Below are 25,723 nucleotides of genomic sequence, written 5' to 3'. Positions count from 1 at the left end.
AAAGTCAAGATTAAGAAATCATTTTGGACTACTTCTGCTTATCATTCACAAGTCCTGTTGATTCTACCTTTCACACTCTTTTGAATCTGTCTCCTCATCTCCACCAACCCAGTTGGGGCCCTTCTCATTTGTCCTACAGATTCCCAAAGGAACATTAGATTATGTTACTTTCCTTGCTTAAAATCTCCAGTGGTTTTCAGCATAAAATCCAGACTGCTTGGCTTGTAAAGCAAGTGGCCTTATGAATGAATCCTATGTATATTTATAGCTTCCTTCTTCACCATCTGCCACGTGCCTCCTATGATCCATTCATTCAACATTCAACAGTATTTTTCGAACCGCTGCTAATAGTGAGGTACTCTACAATGAACAGGAGTGAATAAGACAATCGCTGCCCTTGAAGATGTTGTGGTTTAGAGGTTGAACCATTTGTGGATCCCTTGAGGTCTTCTACTGCACCGTCAGCCTGGAAGTGCTCCTGGGACACCTTTTCCACCTCCTTCATCTGGAAAGCCCCTTCTTGTGTTTCCAGTTGTCTCAAGTCTCAAGTTGTCGCCTCTGGAACCTTCCCTCTCACACCTGCGGTTCCTCTGGTCTCCTACAACCACATGCACATTCATGTTCCACAGTACGTACATGGTAAGTATATGGTAAGTAAGAGAGTGTGCTGTCCATGGAGAGGGGCTGAGATCACTAAGCCGGTGCCTGGCTCTTGGACCCAGTCTGTCCCTGGAGAGGACTGGGCTCTGCTGGCATCTGCCACCCCAGTTACCTGCAGAGACTCCTGGCTTAGGTCCTTGACTACAAATCCCCAGTCCCACCTCAGTCCACCTTCCTGTGGATCAGCCTCGAGAATGTATCACGGGCTCTGCCCCATTCTGATTGTGAATTAATTCGGTGGCAATCTAGTTTGTGTATATAAGTCTCTTGTGAATCTCATCTGGCAACTTTGTATGGAGGGCAAAAGCCAGAGGATAAACTTGGACTGTGAGATGCAAAGAAACTCACAGTTTGGGAGCTGCTCACCCCACACACTGCCTGAATCCACATGCCAGTCTTCCCAGGGTCTCGCTTTGTGTTCAGGGAAAACGTCCTGCAGGGAGAGGGATCAGAGCAGAAGGTGATTATTTCACTCATGCTCCAGGTTTTCCTAAGGCGTACCCAAGTGCTTACAATTTTCTCCATGTATTTATAGCATCTAACAACTTCCGCATCTTCTGTAACGTGTGCTGAACTCCCTGGACCCAGATACTCCGTTAGGGGCCCTGTCATGTGTCTTTGACGTGAGTCTCTCTCATGGGGCCTGCCAGAACCTCTTCACATGGAAGAGTGTTCATATCTCCCTGACCAACAGAGATAATTGTTTCCCCACATTTTCCTTGAGTTCATGAAAAACGTAAGCCCTAAAACTCGGCTTTCTGCTAATAACAAAAAGAATAAATTCCCCAGGTGTTTTCAGGCACAGTCAGAATTGCTTGCTGCTTGCTAGCCTGAAATTCTTTCGAAATATAAATGTGGAAAGGACACTTTACCTTGACCTACGACCTCAGAGCAAGTAAGCTAGTTGACACTGGGGCCACAGGCCAAGTATGAAAGCGGCTTGGCGCCTACTAAGGCCCTGCTCTGTCTCATTCGTGTGGAAATACCTGTGAGTCTCTGGGTGCCGTCGCCCAGCAGTACAAAGACTGCCTTGGAGGAGTTTGTGATCTCTTTAGCACTCCCGTGCCCCCACCATGGGGTTGCGTGAGGGCTCGGGGTGGGGGATGATGGCCGTGGTAGTTTTTCCGACAGACAGACAGGGTCATCTGTGCTGGCTTCCTCCCGTGATCCCACGGAACCGACGAATGGCAAATCTAGTCTAGCCAGCTCTCCCCGTGCTCCTCAGGACCGCTGATCACCTGTGGTCTGGTGCAGTCCCCGGTGGGCTTGTTGATACACGTTTCCAGCTATTTCATGGGATTGGATGACACTCAAGAGACGTTCCTCCCTCTACCTGGCCACCCCATGGGTCACATTTTCAAATAGTCCCCTGGAGGACACAGCCCTTGGGAAGATTGCTGCTTGCCGATCTCAGATGTCTTGCCTGGATTCTTGTTAGTTTTGATTTCTGATTTTTGGAGGTAGCGTTTTCTGATTTTTTCCTTCATATTCTTCATCCTTCAATTTTACAGATGTTTGTGACCAACACTGTGATAGACACTATCTTGGGAAATGGGGTAGCAGGATGGAATCCCTGACACCTGGAGGCTTAAATACAAAGTGGTGGTCATGGCAACTCTCTGTGGTCTGGTTTTCTTAGAAAGGGCTCTGGAAGGGCAGGCTCTTTGAGCGTGCAGATCCGAGTCCAAGGCCCTCAGTGATGGGGATGGGGTGGCACCAGCTGCTTTCTCTAAGACTAGGATGAAATGTCCATTTCCCTGTTGGTATGCGCCTGGGACAGCCGGGATCCAACTGTTAGGTGTGGCTTTTCTTCACTGGCTCTTTCTGTTGTGTTGGCTTGAGGCTACGCAGCATTACTGGATGTCACGTGCTGATCAGCGCAGATGGAAGTGGCACTGCCCCGGGGACTCCTGGCATCCTGTGGCTCCTCAGATCTTTTATATCACTGTGGTACTGGGTTCAGAGTGAACATGCAGGGAGCTGCTAAAATGATTTCTTTCCTTTCAAAGTGTTACCAGGTGATTTGGTGCAAAAGGTTAAAGGTTAAAAATAAGCTGTTAAACGTTTTCCATTAGCCATTCATAAAAGAAACGAGACTCAAACTTTAGAGCCCCCTAACCCCCATACTCGCCCTGGCCCCGGATGGGCAGGAGCTGGGTTTGGAGCCCTGGCCCTGCTGCTCAGAGATGCCCCTAATCTGTACAAGGGGCTATTCATGCACAGGTCTGTTCTGAGAAGTAGAGGACAGCCTGTCTTTGCGTACCCCTAGTGAATGTCGGGCACTCAACAAATACCACTGTGCTTGGTTCAGGTCCTCCTCCCCTGCTTCGGAAAGGGCTGTGCTTCTCATCATGTCCAAGTGGGATCTGTTGCCCTTCTTTCCAAGCACACCTGCTTCACCTCTGAAAATGTTATTTTCCTATTTTGGAGCAGACAGATTTTGGGCGTGAGGATAATAGGCATTTTTACCATCTGTTCTGGGGGTTGGCCTGCCTGGCAGTGACTGATAATGCCTTCCTGCAAGAGAGAGGGTGGTTTCGAACTGTCTGCTGGATACTAATTCCACGTTTGAGGCTTGACAAATACCTTTTCCCTCCTCATTTCCATTTGGTGTTTCCCCGTGGCTGGAATATTATCAGAATTAATTTCTCCAGATAACGCCCTGTCCTCAGAGCAGACGCTGGGGTTTGCTTACTGAAGTGACTTCATGCATAGCGCTCCCCAGAGCCCCTGTGCCCTCTCTCCTGCTCCCACTTCAGAGGAGCCTGTGTGGAAGAGACCCCCTGCCTGTGTCCCTGGGGCTCTTTCTCTCACCCCTGCAAGGAGAGGCTGAACTAGGACATCCTACGTCATTTCCAGTGAAAGCGGTTGACGGCCCCATGCCTTCATCTGCTGACCTGAATTCTGACCCTTTCAGAGTCCCTTTCTCTATGGCACCAAAATTCAAAGATTTCCGTTGATATTTGAGGATTATAATTAGCATATAGATTATAAGTGCTGCTCCAGAGATTGCCAAATCAGACAGATCATTAAACAAGATTTTTTTTTTTTCTTTCCAGTAATTTCTACACCCAGTGTGGAGCTCAAACTCACAGCCCTGAGATCAAGAGTCGCATGCTCCCCCTAATGAGCCAGCCAGAGACCTCTAAACCAGCTAATTTTATGGTATGTAATGATAATGTATGGGGTTGTCACTGGGGCGGTATTATCACTGGATGGGTATAGACTTTGCATATATAAGTGACAATTGCCAAACATGCAAATGGCTACACTTTCATAAAGGCCGCACTTCCGGGTGCCTTTTCCCTGGAGACTCTTCCATGGGAGCTCAGGTGACAGAACTCTGCTTTTCTGAGGATGAACTTGAGTGTTTGGGTCAGAAGTGTGGATGGGGCAAGGACTTACCCCTGGCCCTGTCTGCCCTGATGGTTGGGGTACATTATTTTAGGTTCTCTTCATTCTCTAAAGTGGCATGAATTTGCCATCTTGTATTTGTTAAACACTCGTCACCCATGTTGGCGTACTATCATGGAGGACACTTGATTCCCTCCTGCAGCCAGGAGCTGGAAGGTGGGATTCCCGGCGTGTCTGTTTGGTCAGACGCTCTCCCAGAGGGGCTGTGCAGGTTCACTCAAGGCACTGGCCAGCAAACAGTTGGTAACAAAGTCTGCACACATGGCAACTTACTCCGCTGAGACTGTTCAGACAGAGCTCCCCCGAGAGAGCCCGTTTTCAGAGATGGATCAAATATTGTCAGAAGAGCCACCCGGCACAGGGCTGAGAGAATGCAACAGGGCTGTGTCTCCAAAGTGTTGTCAAAGCTCCTGCTGAGCTGTGTCACCCACAGGCCTGACCCCAGTACTCCGTAGGCCCTGCACTAGCTAGCCCCTCATGCCACGAAAGGGTGGCATCCCACTGAGAGGGTGACATGGGCCCCACTCTGACCTGGTTGGGGATGTGCTCCTATCAGGCCAGGAGCATCCGTCGAAATCATTGGGAATCCTCCCCAGCAGGTGAGGGCTTATGGGGAGGTGAGGCCTTGAGAACCCTTTTGTCTTAGGAGAGACTTCCATGTGTAGACTACTATTCTGATGTTCCAAAAACAAAAACAGAATCCAAAAGGTAACACCATGCTTTCTGATGTGGCAGGAACAGTTTCTCATGGGCAGTTTGGAAAGAGCCTGCCCTGTAAGTTCTGGGATCTGGGTCCTCCCTTTTCCTTGCCCTACAGCACTATGCTTCTGCAGATCAGCCCCCTGGGTTTCACCCGAGAGACAGAGACAAGTCATGCTTGCTTTGAGACAGGGCATGAGGGGAGAAAGCCCCCAGGACCTGTTGTCCTTAGATCTATGATTGCTGTCTTCAGACAAGAGCCTCTCACTGTATCCATGTGATGGGCATGTCTCCTGCTCACTGGAACTGAGGACGAAGGAGGGCTGGACACTCTGCCCTACTCCCAGCAGGCTGATGGCAGAGACCCTGGGGACGTGAGAAAGCTCTCTTCTCTTCAAGAAAAGCCAAATATCCAGCCAGGTCTCTCTCATGCTCAGGTAGCTTTTCTGCCTGGTCACTGTTCCAAATGTTGATGAATGTAGTTGGAAGAGATGATTGCTTGGTGAATATGTTTTAAAATAGATTTTAATTGTTGCTTCTTCTGCTTCTGCCTAAAGGGTATTTTCTTGTAAAGAACATAACTTTAGAAGTCTGCAGCAAACAATCATGTAGGGAGGTAATGGGGGCGGGGCTGGAAGCTGAAATCACCGTCTACCATTTTGAATTTGAAGGCAAATTAAGGGCAGGTGGTCCTTGGGGTTTTTCCCCAAGGTCCCTAAGGTCCAACAGAGGTGACATTTAAGACAGGCAGCATGAGTTAACTAAAGCAGTTTGTATTAAAGTGACATCGGCTGAGGAGAGGGGCCCCTGTGCCGGCGGGAACCCGGTAACCATTATTACTGAGTCTAGTTAGAACTCGGTACATCCTCCCATGCAGGCCGCGGACATTTGGCTGTCACATCCACGTACGGCTGCAAATTCCCAAGGCCAGAGAGTTCCCTTGTTGCCTCAGCACGCTGGTGGACACTGGCCACCTGCTTTCTGCTGAGGCCCCTTCCCGCCCCAGCCGGATGCAGCTCCCGTCCACTGCCCCTCTCTCCATGCCTGAGTCCCTCTCTCATTCGGGTGTGTCCATGCAGTTCTCCTTCTTGAGAGCCCAGAGGGAAACTGGTTACACGTTTACAGCGCTCTTAGGTGTTTGCAGAGAGGACCTTCCGGATTCCTAGTCTGTCATATCGTGGAGCTGGAATCAGATGGTCATTGTGAGGCACGTATGATAATGAAGTCCATAAAAAAGGGGCCTGCTGATCAGCAGGTGATTGGTCAAGCCAGGCTCAGCAAGCTCTTTGTAAAGTGCCCGATAAGAAGCATTCCAGCCACTCTGGCCTCTGTTTCACCCCCTCATTTCCTTTTCGTGTGTTACAATCACTAGACATGTAAAAACTATTCTTAGCTTGCACAGAGAAATGGGCCTTGAGCTGGATTTGGCTCGAGGACTGTTGGGTTAAACCGTGCTACATCCATAAAATAGCACCCTACGTTGTCATTAAAACAGTTTCATGGGACAGATTTAGTGAGATGGCAAACACTGATGCTATGTATTTGAATGAAAAAAGCATCAGTGCATGTTACAACATGCATTGGACATGGACATTGCACAGACAGTGATTTCAATTCTTAAAAAAGAACCCCTCCTTAAAAACAGGTGTGTACAAGTGTGCAGAAAAAAGACTGACTAGAAACCCATGTCTGGATTGAGGCCATGTCTGAGCCTCGCAGGGGCTCAGTGGTTGTGAGGGGACGTCTGCACTACAAAAGCCATCTTAGAATAAAACATCCGGCCAGCCTGTCTCAGTCCACTTGGCTACTGTTACAGACACCACCGGTCAGGTGGCTTGCAAACAACACACATTTACTGCTCACAGTTCTGGAGGCTGGAACCAGTGTGGATGCCGGCATGGTGGGGTTCTGGTGAAGTCCCCCTTCTGGGTTGGAGACAGCTGCCTTCTTGCTGTATCCTTCCATGGTGGAGACAGAGCTAGCTAGCTCTCGGGGGGTCCCTTTTACCAGGCCACTGACCCCGCTCATGGGGCTCCACCCTCATGTGCTTGTCACCTCCCAAAGGCCCCACCTCCTAATATTAGGAGTTAATTGGACACTTACATAGTCAGGGCCAGGGTCCCCAACAAGAAAGCAAAAAAGCTGGGACAGCTAAGACAAAACCGCATTAGCATCCTGTTTTACAGCTTAGATGAGACCACGATAGCCTCCTGCAGCCTCTGCAGGAGTGACTTCTGCAAAACATCCTGAAACAAAACAACCATAAAACATGGGTCACTATCACAAGTTGAGGCAGTTAGTCTCCAGATGTCAGCCCAACAGACCATCAACACATGAACAATAACCCGCTAGGCAGTGGGTACATGATCAAAGCCCTGATTGGCACACCTTAGCGGCCAGTCCACAGGGGCCCACACTCAGGATGCTCAAGATAGTTCTGCAAAAGAGCTTATAAAACCCCCTAGATTTAAAAGCCCAAACGGCAACCCTCTCGGTTCCTGTCCCTCTCCAGGAGCTTTGTACTATCGCTCAATAAACATTGCTTTGCCGTCTACCACTCTTCGTCTGGTCTACCTCTTCATTCTTCAAAGCGGTGTGACCAAGAACCACGGGCAGTAAGGGAACAAAAAATCCTGACACTAACACCATCACCTTGGGATTAGGGTTTCAACACATGAATTAGGGGGAGACACAAACATTTAGTCCATGCGTCCCGTCCACATCAATACCTGTTATCCCCAGTTCTGGGTCCCAGAGCAGAAAGTTTGCATTTCGCTACCCCTGAGCCTTTGAGAAAAGCTCTAAAATGTGTTGCCTTGGAGCCAATGCACCAAGGAAATTTCCTGTGGACTTCTTTAGAGTTTTGTGACTTGAATTTAAACATGGTCTTACCTCCACACATATGTTAAAATAAATTCAATGTCGACCAAAGGTTTCAATATAAAAAGTGAAACCAAACAATTACTAGAAGAAAACGTTTTTTTTGGTATGCAGTGAAATCATTTCAGAGAATGAAAAAAACCCCGAAGCTCATAAAAGAGAAGGTGAATAAACAAATTTGACTGATGAAAGAAGAAAACTGCACAACACAAATGTCATCAAAAGACAAAGTATAACATGAAAAACATTTGCAGCGCATAAGACAAAAGTGTATTTTCCTTAAATGTAAAGGAAGCTCAGCTCTATAAGAAAAGATGAACAACCCACTCTAACATCAGCAGACTTAGAAAAGACAGTTCAGGAGAGAAATCTGATGACCAATCAGCATGGCCAAATGCATAACGTCCCTAATAATTCAAGGAATGTTTCAAAGGACAACAGTATGCCGTTTCCATCCACCTGACTGGCAAAAATGCTAAAGCTCCTTACAACCTGGTGCTGGAAGTTCTGCGGGAAGCAAGCCCTCAGGTATGCCAGTGGTGGGGGATAACCGACTCCAGCGCTTTGAAGCCATTCGACGTCGGTGTTCAAAAATTAAAAGGCACCACTGCTTCAAGGAGCACTTCCCCTGCTGGGTTTTATTCAGTGGGTGCACTCCCAGCTCTGTTCCTGGTGGCATTTTGTGTGGCAGCAGTTTGGGCGTCTGTTAGTAGGGAACCAGTTACATGCGTTTTTATTATGACCATGGAGCAGAGCATGGTGTAGCCATTAGGAACTACTTATATGTAACAGGCTCCAAAAATATTAAGTGGAGAGCAGCAGGTTAATTGCAGTAGTACGATATGACCTCATGTTTTCAAACATTAACACCCTCCTGCTGTCAACAGAGGTGACCCTTGTGGGGTGGCGTGCTTGGTGGGTGGGAGGAGCTTGTGTTCTTGTCACTGATCCCTCCTTTTTATATGCATCAATTCTATAATTTAAAAAATTACCTTTCTGTTTTTGAGGTATTTGAATCTCCAAACAAAACGTAAAGCAAATACGGGAAACTTCCTCCCCCGCCCCGCCCCCTGCCCCTTGCTAAACAAACACCTCTCAGGGGAATCAGAGACTTGCGATGACCTTGAGTTTGGTGCTCCCGGAGGCTAACACCAGATAATAAGGGTAAACTGAGCAAACACAAGCAAGCCAAGAAACCAAGCTCTCTCTGGTTTTCTCTTTCTCTGTATTTCTTTTTTTTTCAGATGGGTCTATGGAGTTGCGAGTTTAAAAAAAATTCGAAATAATATTAGATTTATAGAAAAGTTGCAAAAAGAATACAGAGTCATCTGTAGCCTTCGCTCAGCTTCCTCCAATGCTAACATCTGGCATTGACATTATACCATAGTCAAAGCAGGGAGTCCTATTGGTGCAGGGCTACTGACTGGGCTTTGATGTTGTTTGAACTCCACCAGTTTATTTAGTGAGGTCCTTGCTGTGCCAGAATCTAATCCAGGACTCCCTACCACCCAGTTGTCCTGCTTCTTCCCTGTCCTTCAGGCTGTTACCCTCCTCACCTTCCTTGTCTTTCAGGGCCTGGATGCTCTTTGAAGTACTACATGTCTTGTAGAACATCCTTCAATTTGGGTGTGTCTGATATCTCCCCACGATTAGTCTAAGTTGGCGTGTTTAAGAAGAATATCACAGAGGTGATGTGCCCTTCTCATTACATTATACCAGGGACTCCATTGAGTGGATTATGTGGCTCCTATGGGTCTAAAGTGGTTTCCAGTATTTTGCAACTACAAATAGCACTTCAGTAAATAATCTTGTGTCTATGCATTTTTCTATTGGTGGAGGTATATTTTAGGGTGGATTCCTAAAGTGGATTCCAAGAGGGTTTGCTGGGTTGGTCAAAGGTAAATGTGTATGCAGTTTTGTGAGGATTGACATATCTTCCTCATGAAGGGTGGTACCAGTTTGCATTCCTGCCAGTAACATATGAGAGAACCTATCTCCCCATGGCCTCACCCAAGGAATGTGTTGTCACACTTCAAAAAAATATGCTTGAGGGCCATTTTTATATCTTTTTTCTTGAATTGTTTGTTGTTCTTTCCCATGTGTCTATTGGGTTTTTGGTCCTTCAATCCCTTATTTTAAGTTCTTGATATATTATGTGTATCAGCCCTTTATCTGTGGTATGTGCAGTGAATATTCTCTCCTGGGGTGTCAGTTGCCTTTTAATTTTGTTTATGGTGTTTTTAATATTTCATTAAAAAATTTTTTTTCTGTAGTCAAATTTCTTGATCCTTTTTTTGCATTACCTTCGGATTTTGAGTCACAATTAGAAATTCTCCTCCTATGGTTGAAGAGGAATTTTACCCACATTTCTTGTGGGCCTTGTATGATTTCATTTTTTACATTTGGTCTCTAATCCAATTGGGAGTTTATTCTTGTGTATGGTGTGAGGTATGGATCTAGTTTTATTTTCCACATTGGCTAACCAGCTGTTCCAGCGCCATTTATGAAAAAGTTAAGCTTTAAACCAGTGATCACATTTGCATTTGCTGAATTTCCATGTGTGCTTGGGTTATTTCTGGGATCTCTCTGTTTCCATTTCACTGATCTGTCTATGTACTGTTCCAGTGCCATTTATGAAAAAGTTAAGCTTTAAACCAGTGATCACATTTGCATTTGCTGAATTTCCATGTGTGCTTGGGTTATTTCTGGGATCTCTCTGTTTCCATTTCACTGATCTGTCTGTGTACTGTTCCAGCGCCATTTATGAAAAAGTTAAGCTTTAAACCAGTGATCACATTTGCATTTGCTGAATTTCCATGTGTGCTTGGGTTATTTCTGGGATCTCTCTGTTTCCATTTCACTGACCTGTCTGTGTACATTCCAATAGTATACTGCTTTCATTGCAGAAGCTCTAAAGCATTTCTGAAGCATGTTTTACTGTCTGCTGGGCCTGTCCTCACCCATAGCTTTAGCTTTTTCAGAGTTTTCTTGGCTGTTTTTACATGCTAGTTTGTAACAACTTGTCCAACTCTATAAGTCAGTATTTTTTTGGAATTGCATTAAATTTATAGATTAAACTTCGTAATTTTGAATCATCCTATTCAAGAATAAGGGGTATCTTTCTATGTGTTCAGTTTTACCATCATATCATCAGCCAATAGGGATAATTTTGCTTCTTGACTCATTTTTATGTCTCCAATTTATTTCTCTTATCTAATTGCCTTGAGTAATATCTCTAGCAAGATGTTAGCTGGTAGTGGAGATCATGGGCATCACTGCCCTGTTTTTGTTTTTTTTTTAAAGATTTATTTAATTGACAGAGAGAGAGATAGCGAGAGCAGGAACACAAGCAGGGGGAGCGGGAGAGGGAGAAGCAGGCTTCCCGCCGAGCAGGGAGCCCGATGCAGGGCTCGATCCCAGGACCCTGGGATCATGACCTGAGCCGAAGGCAGACGCTCAACGACTGAGCCACCCAGGCGCCCCATTTTTTTAAAAGGTTTTGTTTGTTTATTTGCCAGAGACAGTGAGAGAGGACACACAAGCAGGGGGAGGGGAGAGGGAGAGGGAGAAGCAGGCTTCCCTCGGAGCAGGGAGCCCAATACTGGGCTTAATCCCAGGACCCTGGGATCATGACCTGAGCTGAAGGCAGATGCTTAATGACTGAGCCACCCAGGCACCCCTCACTGCCCTGTTTTAAGAGATGAATTTTTACAGAGCCGAATTCTGTGTTCATTATTACATTTATTTTAGACAAGTTTGGTCAGTCACTGAGATTTTTCAAGAGATAAAATATAAGGCAAATGGCAATAGTCACAGGCAGTCAAAATTATCTAATAAGTAAAGGGGCAGTTTTTTGTGGCCTTGAATGGCCAAATAAAGCTACATTAGGTTTATGGAAGAAATGAGAGTTTAAAAGGATGGAATGTCAGCTTTGAAAGAGAACTTAACATTTAGTTAGTCTACATGTTATCTTGAGGCATGAACTCCCTTTCATCCTTCCAGGACCAAAGACAGAAGACGGTGCCTACCTTTACCTTGAGGGTGGCAGAGGGAAGTGTCATTAAGGAAAAATCGGATTAAGTGGTATGGTACCGTCAGGCTGGCAATCCTCGATAACTGGGAGGGAATCAGAGTATTTGAGTACTGCAGGGCAAAGAGCAGTTATTTCAGAAATAACATTCTTGATTTTTGAATGATATTTATTAAAACATGATTTGCTAAAATTTATAAAGTGCTACACCAAACAGTCAATTTTACCATATGATTGCTTAACAATTATTCAAGATATTAATTTTCAGAACTGTATATTAATAGAATTTATCTTAAACTTTCACCAGTATATCCAGACTATGGGCATGGATATTTGAATATGAACCAAACTGTTAACTATGTTTGGTTATCTCTGGAGGATGGTGTCATGAAGGACTTGACTTGTTATTTTAAGACTTTTTAAATATTGATTGAATTAAAAAGGCACTGCAAAAAAACCAAGACGCCAAGCTAAAACTCATGAAGGGGCAGGAATTTCTGATATGGTATCGCTGTGGGAGATGGTGTTGCTCATCGACCAGCAGGGTTTGAACTTTGAGTCAATGAAATTCATACCCGTTGTGTGCTGTGGGTTTATGTAAACCCATCCAAGTCTCTCATCGCCACCACCTTGTGATAAAGAATAGTATCTGGCCGGCGTTCAAGCGTGAGAGGCCGTGGAACCGTTGTCCCCTATGTAAAGGCCACGAGGCAATGTGGCCAAAGGTGGGGCTACTTGGCCCTGGGGCCTGTTTTGCTAAGTGTGGCCATCGGGGATTTTAAATGGGCAGGTTCACATAGGTGAAGTCTGTTTCTTTCCTCAAATATCTCAACTATGTTCTGAAAGCTACAATAGAAAGTAATCAAAAACAAGGATTCAGGGAAGTGTCTGCTGATTTGGGGTTCCCCCAGGGGCAGGTAAAGGCCTAAAGTCTGCCAGTTCTCTTCTTCCTGGCCGTGATAAACGTCTCTGTGGGGGGACACATGCAGCTTACATCAGGGAGAGCTGCACATTTGTCTGTATGCATTCTCTTTCACAAACGAACCCAAACAATTACAGTCATATTTTGATCCCTGAATGCCAATAATGAAGAAAACCAGCATTTGCAAAATATGGACTCTGACACCATCTACCAGCCAAATTTTGAGATATGATTATGGATTTTTCCATGTACTGCCTGCTTCTGTTCCAAGTTCTTAAGGTACTTCTTTGAATGTTATCACATTAATCTTTGTTAGCCCTCCCTCCCACCAGGGAGGGAGGATGGTGGCTATTGTTTCTGTCCTAGTTTTACCAGGGAGAAATGGAAAAACTGAGTTAAAGCATATTGTGCAAGAGAGCCTCAACCTTGTGTATCTGGGCCATGCCGGTGTGGGTCAGAGATAGATTCAAGGAAGGCAGGTCTCCATGGTGTGTGTCTGAGATTTCTCACCAGTCAGACTCGCCTAGTGGCCTACTCAGTGGGCACTCGGGGTGCGCACGGGAGTCCAGTGCGGGCTCTGTCTGTAGGCTCTTCCTTTACAACAGGAGAGGCCACATTGCTTGGAATGACTCCGACCACAGAGGCAAATAGACTGTGGGTTCACGTAAGCTAAAAACAATGAAATTTAAATATTTTAACCAGAAAAATATTATTTGTATTTAAATTTGAAAACATTGGAAGCTCTTTCTGGCAAATAGAACAAATAATAAAACATATGCTTTCTATCGTAAAGAGAAAGATGGGAAAGACAGGACAATGAAAAGGAGAAGAGAGACTCACAGAGAGAAATGGCAGGGGGTCTAACATTCACCGAGCTTTCAAGGGCCCACTTGGATCTTTGTAATGCATACGGAGGCAGCACTGTTACAGCTGCTTAACTACCTGGGGAGGGAATCCAAGCACAGGACTAGGAACTCTCACAGAGTTTCATCCTTAACTAGCAACACACACGCCCTAGGATGGGTCATAACTATGAGCCACGGATGAAAATGATAAGATTTCTGTGGATCGGATTTTGGCCCAGGAGCCAAGGTTTCCTTAGTGATCTAGAAGTTTTTATATTAATGTCAAGCCTAGATAGCCTATTCAACCATTATTTATAATAGGAAAATGAACCGTTAATAATTTATAGTGGGAAGTAAGTCTGCTAAACCCCAACTCACCCTAAAAGAATTTTAATTCTCAAGTTGATATAAAATTGCTGGACACATAGTCCTGTGAATTAGAATTCCGGGAGCTCACATGCTCTGTGTATGTTATGTGTGTGTATCTGTGCATGATTTGGGGATGGTGGTGGAGTGATATTGAGGTGGGAACTTAGAAAATGTGGTCAATGTGGGATTAAGAGAAGAAGTCTACTGAAATATTGAAGGAAATTAACCCAATAGTCAAGAGCTGCTATATGTGTGTTAATGTGTGTGTATCTGTGTGTGTGTGTGTGTGTGTGTTTTCCCAGCAGTGAAGATCCAGAGGAGAGGTTCTAGAAGTATTGTTAAGCAGGGTATTTAAAAGAATAGTTGTAGAAGCCACGGTAACCCTCCTTAACTCGAAACCTCAGGGGGCAGCGTGGGGAGAGTCCCCTTCCACTCTCCATACCCTAGGTAGGTGGGCCTCCCTCCATGCTCCAGGTGTCCTCCACGCCCAAACACTGCATTGCAACATGGGACTTCCAAGGAAAAGAGGGGGCCACCCACAGCCACTGGCCACGTCTGGTCACGTGGCTCCAAGCCTGGAACACTGTGCACCTGGGAGTGCATCTAACCCCAGTGTCGGCATCTGGGTTTGTCTCTCAGGGCAGGAGTTCTGAGGAAGGGCGGGCAGCTAAAGACCTGAGACTGTGTTTTCTGTGACAGTTGAAAATGGTCACATTTTACAAATTCCTGATTTATTACCTGTGACTCTTTGTTTGCTAGAAACCTAATACTGCCAAGAGTTTTTACTTATGGTTTCTCGCAAGCACACTATTCATCCTCTTTTTAAAAGTGATTTCCAATATGGGGCACCTGGGTGGGTCAGTCGATTAAGTGTCCGACTCCTGGTTTCGGCTCAGGTCACCATCTCAGGGCCGTGGGATCGAGCCCCACGTCAGGCGTCACGCTCAGCAGAGAGTCTGCTGAAGATTCTGTCTCCCTCTGCCCCTTCTGCTCGTGCTCTTTCTCTTTCTCTCTCTAAAATAAATAAATAAATCTTAAAAAAAGTAATTCCCAATATATTTACAAAACCTGTCATTGTTTTAAATACTCCCATCGACCTGCTGCATTGTACTCGTGCGGTGTTAAAGCTAACGGCTCTCCGACTGCAGAAGCACCACCAGAGCCCTGGGGCACCAGCTCTCCCAAACACCACGCTCCTTGCATTCACTGGGGTGGGACCAGCTTGATTCTCTGTCTTTGTAGTGGTTCTCATGCATTACAGAGAGAGCGGTCCCTGTGCCTTGACCCAGGCTCCCCCCAGACTCAGCAAAGAAGTCCCAAAAGGCCAGGACTATTTTTCAGATAAAGTATTTGACCAAACAGAACATTCTTTCATGGTAAGAATGATCAATGAACTAGGATAGAAGAAATTCGACTAATAAAGGCCATATATGGCAAGCCACAGCTAACGTCACACTGAAGGGTGGGGCATCAAGATGGGGAAGGAGGCAAGGTGCCCACACTCACCGCCCCCTTCCACACAGTGCTGGGAGTCCAAGCAGAGCAGGCAGGCACTGCAAAGAATAAGAGGCATCCAAACTGGAAAAGAAGAAGTAAACTTGTCTCTGTTTGCAGATGACATGATTCTATACATAGAAAACCCTGAGGACTCCCCCAAAAAACTGTTAGAACTAATACATGAATTCAGTGAAGTTGCAGGGTACAAAAATCAGTTGCATTTCTACATACTAACAAAGAACCACCTGACAAGGAAATTAAGGAAACAATTTCATTTACAGTAGCATCCAAAAGAATAAAATACTTAAGAACTAATGTTTATATTAAAAATAGAAAAAAAATCCTGAAATTCATATGGACCCAGGAAAGACCCGAATAGCTAAAGACAATCTTGAGAAAGAAGAACAAAGCTGGAGGCCTCACACACCAGATTGCAAAATACATCACACTTCAGGAACGGACAAGGGTTTAACTGGATGAGCTTCGCTTGGAAGGCAAACCCTGTGTGCAATGTGAGAGCCACCCCATTTCCTCTTTGCCCCAAATCCTCTTAATGCTTGACTCGGGAACTGCTAATCTGGATTTCTGAGAGTTTACATGTTTGTGAGCTATTGTAACCTCCTGCAAGGGATGAAGGAGGGGAGCACATGTTGATCAAGCCTCTCCTTTATAGCCAAGCCAGCATTTAAGGGAAAGATTCTGATGACACTATGTTCTTCAGGCCACCCACAGTTAGATGCTGGGCAGAGGAAAGTCACATTCCTCCCGACAAGGTGGCTGGAGTGCCCCACGGGCCACCTGCACCCAGATGGCTCCTGGGGCTACATCTCCTGGGGCTACATCTCTGAGCTCCTCCAGGCTTGAGGCTCAAGGAGGTTTGGGCGTCAGAATTAGTCATTCCTGCCTATACCTAAATCTACTGGAAGCCTCCGTGTTCTGGAAGAAGAGAGGTCACTGGGACTAATGTGGATAGAGAGAGGAAAGAGGACATCCAGATGAGTATCCGGTGGTCACAGTCCCATACCAAGATGTCTTCTATACAAGGGTGAGGACTTCCAAATTCTCAGTGATGGAGACTGTGCCATTCTAGAACATTCTGCCCTGTCTGCACCTGTCCGTAGGATGTAGGACCACACTGGCCACGCTCAACTTCTGATTAAGTTTAGAGGCCTACCAGCTTTGGGTCAGAGCTGCCACTTTCTAAATTTGTCTCTGATTTCTGGACTCTTGACCTGGGGCTGTGAGCCTGTGCATGGACCCTGGGAGGTGTGTGCTGGTTAGTTTGGTCCAGCTGTGAGGGCATTTTCACTCCACTGTGCCCAGAGGGCTTCGAGCACCTGAGAAAATGGGAGCTGGTGTCAGGCTCACCATAGTCTTGTCTGGTCCTGTGGCCCCGACAGGGGCTGACTTGTCCGTGTTGCCTCTGGGCTGGGCAGAGCAGACCCTCTGACATGACCGTTTGTCTGTGTTTCTGCCCGGGAGCTGCTGCTTCTCTCGGGGGACATGCTCTGACTGATGAGCAGAAAATGTCTTTAACAGAGTGTCCTTCACTTTTTAAATTTTAAATCCTTTGAAATATTAATGATAAAAGATGGTCATTTCTGTGTTGAGTCCTTACTGGCCAATATTTAAAATGGGTAAGCCTTGGATGTCCCCAGGTCTGGAACTAGTGGGCTGGACCCAGGCCCCGGGTGGACCTCCACGAACCAGTCCCCAAGCCCGGTCCCTCGGAGTGAGACGCGGCTGGTGATATCCGAGCCAAGCATGGTGCGTTTCCGTGGGTAAACGCTTTGTGCCTTCGCATACGGAATGTGCAATGCGCAGGGGCTCGGGGGTCACTTCACGGGCTGAAAGGCAGCATGAGTGTTGGGAGCTGCCAACGTGGCCAACTGAGCCTTTGCTCACCAACTTTCTGACTGAAAGCTTAGTGGGGCAGGCCGACAGCTCCCGCCCTACGGAGTCTTTTGGTGGAAGGGGAGCACAGCAGCCACACCTTCCTGCAGAGAGTCTGCAGGCCTCAGAAAGGCCTCGGTGGCCGTGGGAACCTAACCTCCGGGGGGGCAGCCTTCTGAAGTTTCGTGGACCCTTTAGGCACTAAGGCCACGTGCTCTGTCAGCATGTGTCTGACAGGCTGAGCTGGTTCAAGACCTTAAGGTTTATTTTATAAACAGTATCTCTTGACAACGCTCCATTTCAAATTTCTTCACCCAAAGAATATGTTAAGGGGTGGTGACATCATGCCCTCCCTCTGCCCAGGGACTGTGGCCGTGAGGAAGACCAGGGTGATGGGCGGAGACGGCAGTGTGCCCCACAACCAGGCTGGCCCTACCTGGAGCTTCCGGGGCCGAGAGCAGGTGATGGTCCATAGTCCCCCTGGGGCTCAGAAACCCTTAGCCAGTCCCTCTGCAGACCAGGGATCCCTTTCCCGGGAGACCACTCTGAGGCTCTCAAGAAGTGGCCATCTATTAAAATGATGTAATTCCCTTTCTTTGGTGCCTTGCTACCCTATCTGGAACAGTGCAGACAAAAAGTTGAATTTAAAGAATGACTTCTGTGTTTCAGAATATTCTCCTATATGGTCCAGTTTGACTCAGTGGGTAGGGAAGTTGATAATGTTCCTGTTTAGTGGGTCGGCAAACCATGCCAGGTTTCGATGATTTGCTGGGGTCACATGTGAGGTCATGGGCAGGCCAGAGGTTTAGCTGTACTGACCAAGTTTCCCAGCCAAAGGAGGGAACACTTGGTCTGAAGGAAACATGTGTTCCTGTTTTTTACTTACTGAAAAACTTCATTGTGTTTACGAACGAAGCCTCATTTGGTTACGCACTTCCTGACTCACCTTAATGAAAACAGCCTGCAGGCTCCTGTGTTCAGCCAAGCCCCTTCCCTGCCCCACTCAGGAGTGTGCAAGGCATGAGCCTCTAGCGGGGATCCTCAGCTGCCCGGGCAGAGGGACGGTGGCGTGTCAGGGTGACCAGGCATTGCTGGCAAAGCTGTCTGAGAAGATGGGTATCAAACGTGGACGCTCTTTTTGTTTTGTTTGTACCAACCCCTCCCTTCCCGGGGGGGGTCACGGTGGCAGTTTCTCCTGTGACCTCCTGGCCACCTCTCTTCCTGCCACACAAATGTGACATTATTTCACCTTCTACCTGACAAGGAGGGTGACACTCACTTTCAGTTCTGCACTCTCTTCTGGGCCTTTGTGACAGGTGAGAGCCCCATGACTCCTCCCACTGAGACCCAGCACTCCCTCCTGCTTGTGAGCTTGCAGGGATGGCATCTTTCCGTTTAGCTAAGCCCTTCCTGCCCTTCTGTCCCAGAGAGGCTACTTTTCACATGGAAAATGCCATAGCATTTTGTAAGACTAACAGAAACATTTCACCACGGCAGCAAATTTGCAAAGCTGTCTGCACAAAACCAACACTCATTCTAAAGTCTTCCTCTTTTCTCCCTTCTGCCTTGCGCCCGAAATATCCTGGGGATAGTTTTTTGGTTTTATTTGGAGTGATTTTATAGTTGCAAATTGCTGGTCCAGAATTTCCAGTATTCACTTCTGCTGAGTGAAGAACTGCCTTTTTGATTTAATTATAGATGACTTCCATCTTAGAAAGTTAAGGAGGACCTTCACCCCAAATTCCTGCCCTGCAGGAACTGGCAAGAGGGCCAGCTAGGCACATAGAGGATCGGACTCCAGCTCCCCAGGGCCAGGGCTGTGGACAGACAACCGGACGGGGTCTGGCCAAAGCCTTACCGTGGCCTCAGGTGTGATAGGGCTCTGCCCAAACCACAAATCCTGTTAACATTTCCCTCCTGCATTTCTCCCCCTTGAAGAGAAGGTTCGCAACAGGGTTCCCGCCACTCCCCTGATGCCTGAAGGGCAGCTGGCTGTGCCCCAGAAGCCACAGTCCCGGGAGGCCCCTGACAGGTGGGTGGAGGCTGAGGAAGACAGGCGTCCACACTCAGACACTCATCAGGAGGTATTTGTTGGTATGTGGTCAGAAACACAATTTGGATCCAGTTATTTACGAGGACTAGATGTGAGTGTTGGGTTGTGAATCTGAAGGGGGTTTTTAATAGGGAGAGAGTCTTGAGTTTGCTAGTTACTGTTGTTGTGGATTGAAAGTGTTCCCCAAAGTCCTTTGATCTCTGGTTAGCCTGGCACTTGAAATCACTGGACAGACCTTCCTGTGGGAGGACTTTCTTCCTCTGTATCTGAGCCTCAGAAGGAGGTGGACTTTCAGTGTCCTCGTCCCCATCCTCCGCACCTGCCGGCACCCAGCCCTGCAGCTGAGAGCCCTGAGGGCGGTGGAAGAGAGTGCATCAGGATTTGGCAGCAGGAGGACTCAGGAAGACACTGATACGTCAGGAACTGAGAAGAGTGATGGTGACACTAAGATAATTATCTGCATTTGAGGCCAGGTCTTCCTGGGGCTGGGGTGGGGTGGGGAGTGGACGGGGCAAGAACAACAGCAGGGGTGTCCCTCCAAGGGCCCAGGGGGCCAGCCGGCCGGGGCCTCGCACTCCAGTGTATGCGGCTGTGTCGTCCGGTTGTGGCCTCAAGTCTGCGGCCTCTCAGCGTTCTTGGGCCGGTTGAGGGGGCGGGAATGTTCTGTAAGGGAGCCGCTCAGTGACTTCTGCCCCCAGTGGAAGCACTGAGGACATTTCCAGCCGGCAGGGCTGGGTCCCTGCAGAGCGCTTTAGGATGACAGAGGCACCAGGCTCAGAAGGGCCGTAGGGGGGAAGGTGACGTGTGACAGGTCTGTGCTCTTCTGGGCTGGATACTGAAAAATGAGGCATCTAAACAGTGAAAGCATCGGAAACAGGCGTCGGACACATGCCACCACACGTAGAGGGTGGACTGTCACTGGCGCTCGGAGGTGGATGAGGGACGAGATGCCACATTGCTCGGCACACCTGCCCAGCCTCACCTGTTCTGAGATCTGAAGCAAACGTCGAACCCTCTCGGGCTAGGGATGTGTGTTCTCCAAGAAGGCGTAGGCTTGTTTCGATAGTGAAGGTAGTACATTTGAGCTTCTTATGGACACATAAAGCTGAATTTTATTACGTATTTACTTAATGCTTTTTTGGAGTTGAGGTAGGTGCTTACTTACCTCAGGTTCTTCCCTGATTCTTCATACTTCCCCAAGCCCCGGAAATGATTAAGGCAACATGATTTGTCACGTGCAGGAGTGACCTGTGGACAAGCGTCCCCTGAAGGCAGCACCAGGCTGACCCCATTCTAACCTTGGGCATCTAGGTTTGGGTAAAAGGGAAGGAGGGGTTTCAGGAGGACAAGCCACGTGTCTAGGTGTCTAAAGGTGTAGGATCAGAATGGGGGTGGGCAGGGTGGGATAGGTGGAGAGACCAACCTGGCAGCTCCAGTAAGAAGAGGGTAACACGTGGACTAGATAGAGTGGACCCTTCAAAGTTAAGGGGGGCATCTAGATAAAGCCTATAAAAGCAGGATGCCCTAAGTGTCCCACCCAGGCCAGGCCAGGCCGGGTAGCTGGCCAGCTACGTGGCCATGGAGAGGGGACCCCTCCTCCTTGGGCTTGTCTCCTCAAGTGCAAACAAACTGCATGGGCTGGTTAGGATCCAAGCTTCCCTCCAGATCAGAAGTGCTGACCATGAAGGGCTGACAGTAAGTCTACCACTGCAAAAGGGTGAGAAGCTGTCTTCCTCCCAAATCTTCCTTTTTACTTTTCTCGTCTCAGGAGCTAGGCTTCTAGGAGCTACAGTCCCAGGCGTTCATCATATTTACCGTGTGAAATCTGTCAGACTCTGGCCTGAGAATGCTCACTGTCAGGCATCTGCCCTCCATCGGGAGAGCTGGGGTTACTTCCCTGGAGAAAATAAAACCACAGAAGGAGGTATCTATATGCTGGAAATAGAAAGGCAAACACTGAAGTCTTTGATATAAAATAGACTGAAATAAACCAACTAAAAACGATCCTATGGAAAGCAAAGATAAACCTCAGAATAGATATATTCCTCAAAGGTTTTGAGAGTATACTGATAAATAAGAACACCATGCCACAGACAGAAAATAATCAGGGAATTAAGAAAGGCTCCTGGAAATCAGAAACATGATTTACAAAATGAAAAAATTCAGTAGAAGTGTCGGGAGATAAAGTAAGGAAACAGCCCAGAAAGTACAACAAAATGACAAACACTTAAAAGAACAATATCTAATTAGTAGGGATTATGGAAAAATAATGGAGAAAATGAAGGAGAAAAATATCAAAGAAATGTAAGAAAAATGTCCCAGAGTTAAAGGACACAAGTCTCCAGATTAACTGGGCTCTCTGTGTGAATGAAAAAAGCCCCAAGACCAAAAACCAAAGCAAAAACAAAACAAAACAAAACAACAAAAAAACCCCAAACCTACGCAGAGATTTAACATCATTAAGTTTCCGAGCTCCAAGAGTCAAGAGAAGACCCTAACAAGTCCCAGGGAGTGGATGGCGGAGGAAAGTATCCAAGGAGGTGAGAGTTGGGTTGGTAGCAGACTTCTCAGCCTCATAGCGGCACAGAAGTCACTGGGACCAGGCTTTGCTAGTTCTAGAAGGAATGATTCAACCTGGAACAAAGGTAAATCACTGATAAGATGAAATAGTAGTAGTTTTACATATTCATAACCTCAGGTAACGTTTTTTCTGATGTACTCTTTTTCAGAAAGCCACTTGAGGATATAAGCAAAGAACACAAGGTAGAAAATCCAGAGGAAAGAAGACATGAAATATCCGGCCTGGAGACAGGCCTGACGGCACACCAGGATCCTGGGACTCCGAGGGGTGGGCAGGGGCACCCTGGGGAGGAGATCGGGGGAGGAGAAAAAGCTCCCCGGATTTATCGGACTGCTCAACATAGTGGAACTTGCAGAGAGAACTATGAATACACAGGCCTGGACAGAGCGAGAGAAAGAAAGGCAATGTCGAAGCCCCCAGCCGCGGAGACTAACCCTAACGCTACTCAGCTCTGTGACGACTCTGATCATGTTCATTAAAGTCACGATTTAACGTCAGTAGGAGGTGTACCAAAGCCCAATCTTCTCACCCAAACAGAAAGTCAGTATCCACTATCGGTCAGTCAAGAAGTCCTGTTTGAAGACCATCATCCAGAAACGTGGTAGCTCCTAGGATCCTGGGCGAGGCTTGCCAGTGTCCGCTCCAGGGACCAGCAGAGAAGGGTCTTTCGTTGTGTGTGGTTCACAGCACTATTTGATATTTTTGATCATGTGTGTTTCATATTGGTCGCCATAACTTGGATGCTATGGTCCATTGTTACTTTGTCTTCGGTTCTGCAAGCCTGGCAGCAGCGTCCGCTCACAGTCCGTGGCACCTAACTGAAGCCCGCGGTTCCCAGATGCTGTGGCTGGCCTTTTCCCAAACCTGTGTCCCTGCAGTGGGGAAACCGCAGCTGGCTCTGAGAGCCTGTGGCATGGGCGCCTTGGACAGGCACCCCTGAGCTCCTGCGTCTCCCGGGAGGACCGTCACAGGGCCTCCACCGGAAAGCAGAGCCCTTTGACCCCAGCACCTGCTTCTCCAGTGAAGCTGCACTTGAACCCCATGCCGACTCAGGCCGCCGCACTCTTGCTGTCTGCTACATCCATTGTCTTGCTCACAGGGAGATGGCCAAGCGCGCCGCCTCGTTCAGCTCCCGGCTGTGTCACTTGCTGACTGGACACTCTTGGGTGAGTTGCCTGCCCTCTCTGACTTTGGTTTCTTTGCTGTAAAATGGGGTAATAACAGCACCTACAGACAGGCTACGGGATGATGAGTGTCTTTCCTGGTACATAGATGCCCTCGGTGAGTGTTACTGTTGATGTTGTGGTTCTTGTGGGACCCTGTGAATGGTAGATCGTATGCACGTGGCTCCCATCCCCGAAGAGCCTGCAGGCCCTGGGGTCTCACACGGTACAGGACCAGGGAGGGAACAATCCAGATAGAGGCCTTCTGTGTGCAAGGCTCTGTTGGAGAACTGAGTGCCAGAGAGGGCCGGGGGCGGGCAAACTGAGGATGCACAGGCTTTGTCTGGGGAAGCCCTGTGTCCGGTGAGAGGAGGGCAGCGAGGGCGTGCCTCTGGTTCTATTTACAAACACTGCTTGCTGCCTCCCGGGCCTTGCTTCTGCTCTGGGTCTCTGCTTCTGCTCTAAGGTCTTCTAGGGGCTGTGTTGAGATCCTAGCAGCAGCTTACCCTGTTCTTCCCACAACAAACTTTCATCTTGTTTTGGGATGGAAAATTGTTTCATGCTATTCTATATTTTTCTTTACACTCTGACTTATGGCACAAGCTCAAAGCTTTGGATCATCTAGGCTCTTTACTTTGTGCAGCTCAAGGAAGCTGTACTCTCTTAAGAAGCCTGCTCTTGTAATAGAAGCCTTGGATTTCAAGACCAAAAGTCTGAGAGAAGATTTGAAAAACTGATTTAGAAACCTAGTTGGCTTTGGTTCTCAGCTTTATGTGAGCTCCCCATCCTCCAACCCTTGGCTAGCAAATCCCATGACTCATTTGGTTGCTGTGGGAAAATAAGAAATTTTCAAGGAAAAATAAGTTCTCTTGGTCATTTTGTCATCTCCCCCCATAGTGAACCTTTGCACTTTTGTAAAGAACCTTTGCTTTCTCCTAGGTACTTCCTCATCCAAGAATATGAGAACATGTCTCTGTTCTGAATCTCCCCCGTCCTGGAATATTCCACCAGACACCCAGGTTATGGCTCTTGGAGGTAAGCCTTGTGTCTGGGTGAAGTTCAAGCTCTCCTCCAGCGGTCAGCGGCCTATGGCCTAGCCTGCAGAAGGCAGGAGCATTTTAGAAAGCAGTGTTCTCATACTGAGTGCATGAGAAACACTTGGGTAGATTCCTAATGATGCAGACTCCCATCTGTGTCCCTCCATTGTGATATAGTCAGTCTAGGATAGGTCCCAGGAACCCACAGTGTTCTCAGATCCTGCAGGTGAGTCTTAATCTTTGACAGACACTAATGTATCTGGGGATGACTGGCCAACCCCAACAGAGCTTGTCTCTTATGGAGTTTGCAGACAGCAGAGTCCCAGAAGGTGAGACGTGGAGCTAGATATGGATGTAGCCAACAGTGGAGATGAGGTGGGACAGCCTGTCAGGCGGCAGAGCAGGCCGAGTGAAAAATAGGAAGGGAGGCAGAGATGATGAGGTCACAGTGTGGGGTTCTAGAGCTACCTTTTGGTCCCCACAGCTTCTGTGGGGCTCCTGAGACCTCCTCAATGGCGGATGGCCCACGAGACCCATTTGAGCTCCTGTCACACCTGGCCGGTGGCTGTCGCGGTTGCTTCGGCCCTTAATCTCCTTGTCCTTTCAATAAACCTCTTAATTAGACCCTGAGCAGTTGTTTATTCCTTGCCACTAATGTAGCTCCTAACTCAGAAGTGGACTGAATCTTCTCCATCAGATCCAGTGTATCAGTTACGAATGCTTTGGCTCCAAGTAACAGAATATAACAACTAGAATCCTTCAAGTTTATTTACCCAGGTAGGTGTATTTATTCACATGAAAAGAAGTCCAGGAGAAGGTGACTGCAGGCCCTGGCTCTGTGATTTGATGATGCAGGGGCCGAATCCCCTTAAGGTTTTCATGATTTCCCCCCATGGGATCACAAGTGACTGCCCCAGTGCCCACATCTTTGGCAGGAAGAGACAAGGTCAAGGGGGTCAGCCTGGTTCAGCATCTCCCATTAGCAGATGTGAAGTCAAGGAAATTATTCTCAGTGGTATGGGTGGGCCCCCTCTAATCAGTAGAAAGACCTTAAAGCAAACATTGAGGCTTCCTTAAAGAAAATCTTCCTCAGGATGATAGCACAGGTATCTTGCTTTAGTGTCTGGTCTGCTGGCCCAGCCTGTGGATTTTGGACTTGTTGGTCCCCATAATTGCATAAGCTGATTCCTTGAAAGACTCCCTCTGCCAACATAGATGGTAAACACAGCAGGTAAGTAAACGGATAGGGTTCTATCTACTGGTTGATTTGTGTTCTGCAGCTACGACCAGAGGATTCACACGTTTCTGACTGTTTTGCCATGATTTAAATGGCCCAAAGCCAGACCTCCTATGGTGATCCTTCTGAAAATCCCAAGACTCAGCTTCAGGCTAAGCCGCCTCCAAGCCTCCAGCCCCACCCTCATTTGCTCAAGTGGCCATGGGTTGAGCAAAATGACACACACCAAGTGCTGTAGAAACAGCTACTGCTCCTCGGAAGCAAGACAGGCCCCCCTTTCTGATAAACTGCCCTCTGTGGACCCAGAGAAGTCAGACCTGTGGGAGAAAGAGCTGAGCTTTTGACATCAGTGTTATGAAATGAGCTGTTCCAGAAAGTGTTCTGTAATGCCTCTGTTGAGTGATCTCATAACAATCAATGCAGGCCAAAACCCACTTTAGCAA

At 47.5% G+C, this 25,723-nt stretch overlaps 1 protein-coding gene and 1 long non-coding RNA gene across 2 annotated transcripts in view; both read left to right on the top strand.

Moving 5' to 3' along the window:
* DYNC2I1 (dynein 2 intermediate chain 1) overlaps positions 1–25,723 on the top strand; it is a 227,322-nt gene that overhangs the window by 64,129 nt on the left and 137,470 nt on the right. The gene's annotated exons all lie outside the window — the stretch shown is intronic.
* On the top strand, positions 124–24,595 carry LOC145716382 (uncharacterized). The gene is made up of 4 exons (XR_014139016.1): positions 124–639; positions 3,720–3,825; positions 21,992–23,124; positions 23,946–24,595. It is a non-coding gene; the product is annotated as an uncharacterized LOC145716382 (long non-coding RNA).

This window comes from Leptonychotes weddellii, chromosome 12, assembly GCF_054177405.1.
Source record: "Leptonychotes weddellii isolate Sample4059 chromosome 12, ASM5417740v2, whole genome shotgun sequence".
In the NCBI taxonomy this organism is placed as follows: Eukaryota; Metazoa; Chordata; class Mammalia; order Carnivora; family Phocidae; genus Leptonychotes; species Leptonychotes weddellii.
The sequence above is the reverse complement of the archived record's forward strand: the minus strand, read 5'-3'. Positions and strand labels throughout refer to the sequence as shown.